The 9,645-nt window shown below is 43.8% G+C and overlaps 1 pseudogene; it reads right to left on the bottom strand.

Annotated features, from left to right (window-relative positions):
• Positions 1-5,176: 5,176 nt before the first annotated feature.
• On the bottom strand, positions 5,177-8,462 carry LOC129696023 (uncharacterized; annotated as a pseudogene).
• Positions 8,463-9,645: the final 1,183 nt, after the last annotated feature.

Here is a 9,645-nt window from a genome sequence, read left to right as displayed (position 1 = left end):
ACTCAACCATATTATGGTCACTCTTGCCCAAGAGGGCACGTACAACAAGATTGGTAACTAACCCTTCCTCACTACTCAATACCCAGTCTAAAGGATGGGATGAGATGGATGAGAACTAAGGATGGGATCAAACCTGGGTCTCCGCCAGCTAAACCACTCTGCCTCCCTTCTGGGAACCCTTATGGTCCTGAAATTTGGTATGAATTGTCATTTGTACAGTGAATTATTTCAGGATGTTGTTCTAAATAAAAATACAAATATTTTGTATTTCATTTCTAAAAGTTCACAACTGACCATTAAAAAAACAAGGCACAACATATATACAAGCATTTGCTAGCCTTTATTGTGTAAAATCAGCCATGTCATATTTTTCTGCAACTCATTGTGGGAAATGCTGAATAAAAGCATGTGTGCCTTACAAAATAACATTGCAAATATAGACACAAAATGCTGGAGTAACTAAGCAGGACGGGCAGCATTTCTGGAGAGTAGAAATGGGTGACATTTCGGGTCGAGACCATTCCTCCAACTCTAATTCCGAGTCCAGTCTAAGGCAGGGTCTCGACCTGAAACATTACCTATTCTTCTCCGGAGATGTTGCCTGGCCCGCTGAGTTAAGGGCCTGTCCCACTTGCTGATTTTTTTCGGCGACTGCCGGTATAATTGACTGGCATATCAGGTCACTGAAAAATATGCGGCGTGATGCGGTATGACGCGGCGTGATGACTTATGACGCGCGGTGTTTTTTCAAGTGTCACAGCATTTTTTTTGTCGCTGCAGGAATATGAAATGTTCAAAATCTTTTGGCAACATTGATATGACACCGGCAGTTGCCGAAAAAAATCGTCGTGGGACAGGCTCTGTACTCAAGTGTTTGTGTCTATCTTTGGTGTAAACCGGCATCTGCAGTTCCAGGACAAGGGGTCACAGCTTAAGGATAAAGGGGAAATCCTTTAAAACCGAGATGAGAAGAACTTTTTTCACACAGAGAGGGGTGAATCTCTGGAACTCTCTGCCACAGAGGGTAGTTGAGGTCAGTTCATTGGCTATATTTAAGAGGGAGTTAGATGTGGCCCTTGTGGCTAAGGGGATCAGGGGGTATGGAGAGAAGGCAGGTACGGGATACTGAGTTGGATGATCAGCCATGATCATATTGAATGGCGGTGCAGGCTCGAAGGGCCGAATGGCCTACTCCTGCACCTAATTTCCATGTTTCTATGTTTCTATGTTCCTTCCTAAACATTTTAAATGTATTGGTAATGAAAACTAGAAAGAGCGTATACCAGTAACAATATATAAACAAGGATTAAATATAGAAGTATAGAAGAAAGCAAAAGCTTACAAATTAATGTAGATGGCACCTACCATTAATGCAGAGAAACATTAATGAACTGCTTTCCAAGAGCAAACATGTGCCTCCACATCGGCCATTGGTTCTATTTGTCTTAGCACAGTGCATTATGTGGGAGCAACATGGCATCAGTTTTGGCAGAGATCCTTGCATGGTACAACTAACCATTAGTCCATTCAATTGGCATCCAGAAAAAAGGATCAATTATTTACAAGGACTTTGCCAGGACTAGAGGATGTGAGCTATAGGAAGTGTTTGAGTAGGCTGGGTCTCTATTCCCTGGAGCACAAGATGATGAGGGGTGATCTTAAAGTGATATACAAAATCGTGAGAGGAATAGATCACAGAGTCTCTTGCCCAGAGTAGGGGAATTGAGGACCAGAGGACATAGGTTCAAGGTGAAGGGGAAAATATTTAATAGGAATCCGAGGGGGTAACATTTTCACACAAATGGTGGTGGGTGTATTGAACAAGCTGCCAGAGGAAGTAGTTGAGGCTGGGACTCAACTATTGTTTAAGAAACAGTTAGACAGGTACATGGATAGAACAAGTTTGGAGGGATATGGACCAAGTGCAGGCAAGTGGGACAAGTGCAGCAGGGACATTATTGGCCGGAGTGCGCAAGTTGGGCCGAAGGGCCTGTTTCCACACTGTACTGTATCACTCTATGACTGTAGACAATTTTTCAGACCCACTGAATTGCTATTCTCTCTAGGCCTCTTTTATTGTCTTCATCTGAGTAGGTGATGTTCAGTGTGATACTACCACAGATAGAAGAGAGGCACCTGCAGGATATCATAGATAAATGTGATGTATGCCTGAGCCTGGCTCCTCCAGCTATAAGTCTCATGCTGCCAGCAGCTGAATTGGCCACCTATGTGACACTGTCACCATTTAAGTGGCTTGTTGGCTGCAGTCCAACCAGGAGATCTGTAATCACAGGTGCAACAGGATGTCTCAATGCCTGCAGACATAGTGGTTCAACAGAAGGCACATTTTATTGTTGAGAGCCCAAACAATTAGTACTGAGCCTTCAGGTGTATTAAATAGTCTGTTAAATGTAAGACTTCCCATGGTTACAAAAATAAATCGACTTAAACAATTGTTAAAATAATGAATCCAAAAATTCAAAATGCATAATTAAAAAGCAGAACTGAATTAACACTTGACCTCAGTGAGTGGACCTGGAATGAGAAATTATACACAATTTTTTCAAATTGCAAATAATATACTTGTGAAAGCTAATCATCACTTGAAGAGAAACCAGTGCCACTAATGGTTATATCAGTGCATGCATTCCAACCTGAAGATTTGCTATCACAGGTGCACAGCATGCATCAGTGTTGCATTCAATTGAGTAGTTGATGTTAAGAGTGCCTCCTTTCAAAGACTTCTTACATGGCCAGTGTTTTATGGAAGAATGCAAGGAATGATTCCAGTATTTGTAGTCTGATCCATTAGTTAGTCCAGCACAGCAGAGTAGTGAACATTTCAGCAAAGTTCCAACAAAGTTGAATATCGTACATTCCAGTGGAGGTTCAACCAAGATTAGTGCCACTGCAGAAACTCAGAGAGGACAGTTTGAATTTCCAGTGAGCACATTCATGGACCATATTGAGAAACAACAAATCTCTGCAGCCTTCCTAGGCATCTGGATTTATCAGGGCAAAATAAAAGTGCTAGAGTAAATCAACGGGGCAGGCGGGCAGCTTCTGTGGAGGGAAAGGATAGGTGACATTTCAGGTGGGAATTTATCAGAGAATCGGTGATTGAGTTGTCCTGAGGTCTGTGCGGGTGCCTGCCCCTAAGCCTTTTGCTCTATCGTTCTTCTACCTGTGTGAATATCACCACTGATCTAACCATTTAGTGGTCTCTGATCCACCAAAAGGGGAAATCACTCCATACAGTCACTATGGTGACCATTGATGCAGCAAAGAGGTAAAATGCAACATTACAGACTTAAATAGGAAGCACAACTGACAGAGGATGAAATAATCTATAGCACATTACTTCCCTTCTCAACAAACTTCCTTCAGTCTTCTGTAATCTTTCTTGTGATTTGTTTTATTTTCCATTTTAGCATTGGCTGTAAACTATCAATTTCTAAATTATTTGTATCAGTGGGAATCTTATGAGATTACAGCACAGATCTATTAGGCACAGCCTACCAGCCTGGAAAACATCATCCTCTCTGTCCCCTACCATTCTGTTGTGTGGCTACATTCTCTTTAATATCATGTTCCTAATTGTCTGAGACAAGTTCCTTTTCTAGCAACTTTTCAAAAGCCCTGTGGAACTCTATTAATGCAACATCTACCATATTTCTTTCATTTATAAGGTCTTTAATTTCCTCAAAGAAATCAATTGGACCAGCACAACTTGCAGCTTGCAAGCCAAATGCTGATTATTTATAATTTCCACAAGCTTTTCTAAGTGTTGGATAATTTATTCTTGTATTGTGCAAAGCACGTCCTTTATTTCCAAAGGCTCTACTGAAAGCACAACATCTCCATGTTGAATAAGGGTGGAAAAAACAATGTTAAAATCAACCTCTTGATTTGTGTGAGATCACATCCTCAACAACAATAATACAGTAAAAGGCAAAATCCTTGGAGGTTGTGGAAGGTGAAATGAAGACTGATGTTGCAGGGAATACACAGCCAGATCAGTTAATATCCATGGAGAGAGAAACAGAGTTAATGATTCTGAATGATGACCTTTTATCAAAGAGGCAATATTAGAGATATTAGTTTTATGAAACAGAAAAATGAGGGAATGGGAGGGAAAGAACAGAATGCAAAGTTTATGGCAGGGCTGAAAGGCAGGAGGGACGTTGAAATGAGGAGAAAGGGGAAGATGTGTTCAGACCTGGTGTTACAGCAGAAGAAGCTGAAGCATTCCTGAAGTGTAAGGGGGTGATGTGTTAAATGTGGAGGCAAGTGGGCTGCACAGCGAGGACAGAATACCTTAACCCAGTTCCAGAAAGGACGGTAATAATTGATAACAGAGTGTAAAAGATGGATTGGACTTACTTTACACTCCTCAAAACAGATAAAATAAAGATAGAGGAACTGGGAGTTGAGATTGGTAAACCAGATCATTTCCTTCTAAGCCATAATCTTCATTGTTGAAAGATCATTTATATGAAGCTGGGTGGGAGGAACGAAACGAGTGATAGTTGTGGGACCTGGGACTATGATTTGGTACTGATTGATAACATCTGAGAAATGGAGCCATTGAAGAAGGAAAAAGAAGAGTCAAATATGATCAAGATAAAGATCTGGCAAGGGAGGAAATTGGCAGCTAAGCTAATAAAGCTTTCAAGGTAAGAATGCAAAGTAGCATTATTATAGAATGAGCAGTGGGGAAGGAAATCTGAGTGCAAATTAATTTTAAAAAGTTGCTCAACAGGTCCCATGACGATAATTATACCTTTATTTTGAATGATATGAAGAAAAGTTGTTTAATGTCAGATTAAGTTCAAACAAGGTGTTGAGAATGGGAACTGGTTTGGCCTTCGTTTGTATATGAAGTGAAACTTCTTGTGGGGAACTCAGACATGTGGGGAACTCAGAACTCACACAGTCCCACAGCAGGGATATAGGTCCTTCTGCCCAACTCATTCACGTCAACCCAAGTGCACGACCTAGGAAGTCCACTTGCATGATTTGATCAAGATCCCTCTAAACCATTCCTATCCATGTACCTGTCAAAATCTATCTATCTATCTATCTATCTATCTATCTATCTATCTATCTATCTATCTATCTATCTATCTATCTATCTATCTATCTATCTATCTATCTATCTATCTATCTATCTATCTATCTATCTATCTATCTATCTGTCTGTCTGTCTGTCTATCTATCTGAAAGATACATCTTCTAGATGCGCTGGGACGCATCCTCAGCGATGTGACCTGGGGTCATCAGGTGTTTTGGGTCTCACAACATCAGACACCCTCACCCAAGCGACCCAGCTGGGGTTGATCAAGCCCCAACTTGTGTCCCAGCAGCAACCGCTCATGGATCAGCCCTCTTAATCCAAAGCCACCTAGTGGCTTTCTCTCTGACTTAACTTGCGGATTGAATGGCCCTCTTCTTTGCCAGCCCCATAATCCCCAACTGGTTGAAGACTTTGCAGAGTGAGCTTCCTGCAAAGCCTCTACAGCCCACCTCTATGGGCTCATAATATGTCTTCCTGCCACAGTCCTGGCAAATCTGCACCAGTTCCTGGTACTTTGCATGTTTTCTCATTAGCCTCTTCAATACGCTCTTCCCAGGGCACTGTCAGCTTCAGAATGATCAGCTGTTTTGTCACTTCAGAGGTGATGATCGTGTCTGGTGGAGTGATGTTACGGTGATGTGCTGTGGATATTTCAGCTGTTTTCCCAGATCCACGTGCAGCTGCCAGACAGTAGCTACGTAGAGGAGGCCCGTCCTTGTTTTTTGGTTGTGTTCGGGGCTTCTCTCCAGCTTTGATAAAAGTGATTGATTTCTTATGGGACATGGTGGTGTTTGCTGTCACCGATGGCAGTGGCAATGATCTCAGCAACCACCTTGAGCACCTGGTCATGCCACCACTGATAGCGACCTTCCCCAAGAGACTTTGGGCAGCTGCTGAGGATATCTCCTAATGATCCTCTTGCAGAATAAAATGGGCAGGAAGGTGTCTCGCTCTTTCCCCAGACGCGGAGGTTTGCTGGACTTGGTAGGGCATCGTGGACAGCTTGGACAAAGAACCGGATGTGCTGGAAGTCTGCCTACATGATGTTTGACCAGGTTATCCTGCGCTGTGTTATGTTCTCCCACCTTGTCCATGCTACCTGCTACCTGAGCCCCACCGTCCTGCTCACACGCTCTTCCTCCACACCTGCTCGGGCCTCTTCCTGGATTAGATGGTGTCTCTCCTTGCCCCGGGCCTTACCAACCGGTGTCTTAGGGAAGTATCCCAAACACACTCTGCTAGTTGCCATGACTTCCACCAATGCCTTTTGCCTTAGGCGTGACTCTGCCACCTCCACTGCTTTCTCCGCCCTCCATTTCCCCCCTGTTCACACCCCGATGCCAGCCGATGACACCTTCTGGTCCCTGGAGTCCCTGTACTGCAGAGCTTCTCTTGTTCGCTCCACCATAAACTCTTCCGTGAGGCCACTGAATGGGAGCTGCAAGATGTTACTGGTCCCATACAGTGCAGCACTGTTGAGGTTGCGGGGAAGGCCAAGCCACCTGCGGAGAAAGCCGCTGATCTTCCTTTCGAGAGACTCAACTGTGGTCAATGGAACAGCGTAAACCAGCAAAGGCCACATAACTCGGGGCAGGATGGAATGCTGATAGATCCAGGCCTTGAATCTGCCTGGCAGACCTGACTTGTCGACTTTGGTGAGCCAGTCTTCAAGGTCTTTGATGGACTTTTGAATGGCGGCAGAGTCTTTCATAGTTGCGTCAAAAACCTTACCCAAACTCTTGACAGGTTGCTCAGTGAATGAGGGAATGGCCGTTCCAGATAGGAAGAAGTGGAATCTGTCAGTCACCTTCCCCTTCTTCAGCACCAAGGACCTTGACTTTGTCGGCTTGAAACTCATCCTTGCCCAGGTCAACACCTTGTAGGATCCACCTACATCCTGGAACCGATGTTGTGGTGATGGTAAGGTCGACCATAAAAGCTCTTATTGGGGGCTGTCGTACACCAGACTTGGTTAGGGGGCCTCTGCATTCCACCTCGGCTGATTTGGCCACCATGTTCATGGCAAGAGCAAAAAGAATAACAGAAATGGTGCAGCCCATTATTATTCCTTTTCCAAGCCGATGCCAGTCTGATCTTTCTGACCCAGAAGTGACCCTCAGCCTGAAATGATGGTGATAATCCCGGATCAGGACCTTAATATCGCTGGGAACATGGCATCCATCCATCCATCCATCCATCCATCCATCCATCCATCCATCCATCCATCCATCCATCCATCCATCCATCCATCCATCCATCCATCCATCCATCCATCCATCTATCCATCTATCTATCTTTGTTTTGCCACCATTATCACCATTTTCCTGTGCTACAAGTGCAAATGATGGTATTTTAAAAGTTATTAAGGTTTAAAAATCTTAAAAACCATGCATACGCCGATTGGTCTCATCTCCTGTCAGTCAGCGTCACACAGATAGAAACATATAAAATAGGTGCAGGAGTAGGCCATTCGGCCCATCGAGCCTGCACCGCCATTCAATATGATCATGGCTGATCATCCAACTCAGTATCCTGTACCTGCCTTCTCTTCATTCTCAGATCCCTTTAGCCACAAGGGCCACATCTAACGCCCACTTAAATATAGTCAATGAACTGGTCTCAACTACCTTCTGTGGCAAAGAATTCCACAGATTCACCACTCTCTATGTGAAAAATATTGTTCTCATCTCGGTCCTAAAAGACTTCCCACTTATCCTTAAACTGTGACCCCCTTTTTCTTGACTTCCCCAAAATCGGGAACAATCTTCCTGCATCTAGCCTGTCCAACCCCTTAAGAATTTTGTAAGTTTCTATAAGATCCCCCCTCAATCTTCTTAATTCTAGCGAGTACATCCAGAGTCTATCCAATCTTTCTTCAGATGAAAGTCCTGCTACCCCAGGAATCAGTCTGGTGAACCTTCTCTGTACTCTCTCTATGGAAAGAATTTATTTCCTCAGATTAGGAGACCAAAACTGCACACAATACGCCAGGTGTCGTCTCACCAGGGCCCTGTACAACTGCAGTAGAACCTCCCTACTCCTATATTCAAATCATTTTGCTATGAATGCTAACATACTTTCTTCATACAGGCTTTCTTCACTGCCTGCAGCACCTGCATGCCTACTTTCAATGACTGGTGTACCATGACACCCAGGTCTCGTTGCATCTCCCCTTTTCCTAATCGGCCACCATTCAGATAATAGTCTACTTTCCAGTTCTTGCCACCAACAACCTCAAATGGAGGACAAATGCAGACCACATCTATGGAAAAGCCCAGCAAAAAACGTTTCCATCTCCGACAGCTCGGGAAGTTCAGAGTAAGGTCTCCTCTCATGCTCCGCTTCTATACAGCCATCACCGAAAGCATCCTCACTTCATCCATCACAGTCTGGCTCGGCAGTCTTGACTCACTCTCCCGGAAGAAATTACAGTGCATCATCAACAGAGCATTAAAAAATTATTGGCTTATCGCTACCATCCCTTGAATCACTTTATCACATATGGACACTACACAGAGCCCGCAAGATCATCTCTGACACACCCTGCACACTATGCCTTTCAGCTACTGCCCTCTGGGAGGCGTTACAGGACAATTGCCTACAAAACAAACCGCTTCAAAAACAGTTTCATTCCCACTGCAATTAACATTTTAAACTCTGTACGGTGAGGAATAAGAATAAGCATGGCCCTTATGTATTATGTAATGTGTCTGTCTGTATGTGTATCTATGTTATATGTTTAATGTTGATGAAATGTTGGAACCTGTACCGAGCTGTACTGATAACAAATTCCACCAGCCTGGCTGTGTGGTCATTAAAATACAATACAATACAACAATACAATGTGGATAACCTTACATTTATCCACATTATACTGCATCTGCCATGCATTTGCCCACTCACCCAACCTATCCAAGTCACCTTGCAGCTTCCTAGCATCCTCCTCACAGCTAACCCTGCCTCCCAGCTTTGTGTCATCCACAAACTTTGAGATGTTGCATTCAATTCCCTCGTCCAAATCATTAACATATATTGTAAGTAGCTGGGGTCCCAGCACCGAGCCTTGCAGCACCCCACTGGTCACTGCCTTCCATTCTGAAAAGGACCCGTTTACTCCTACTCTTTGCCTCCTGTGTGCCAGCCAGATCTCTATCCACATCAATACTGAATCCTCATTACCGTGTGCTTTAAGTTTGCATACTAATCACTTATGTGGGACCTTGTCGAAAGCCTTCTGAAAGTCCAGATATAAGACATCCACTGGTTCTCCCTTATCCACTCTACTAGTTACATCCTCAAAACATTCTATAAGGTTCGTCAGACATGATTTACCTTTCATAAATCCATGCTGACTTTGTCCAATGATTTCACCACTTTCCAAATGTGCTGCTATCCCATCTTTAATAACATTGGTTTATATTATTAAGATTGGCCTTCACTCCCATCAATCAAGGCCATGGCCAGGACGGTGACGCCCCTTCCTGCACTGCAGCCTCTCGCTCCTCATTCACATACTTCTCTCTCCCCTCCTCACAGTAACTTGTCTACTGTCACCCCCACCACCGGTG

The sequence above is a fragment of the Leucoraja erinacea genome, chromosome 4 (genome assembly GCF_028641065.1).
Source record: "Leucoraja erinacea ecotype New England chromosome 4, Leri_hhj_1, whole genome shotgun sequence".
In the NCBI taxonomy this organism is placed as follows: Eukaryota; Metazoa; Chordata; class Chondrichthyes; order Rajiformes; family Rajidae; genus Leucoraja; species Leucoraja erinaceus.
This window is presented reverse-complemented; position numbering and strand designations above follow the sequence as displayed.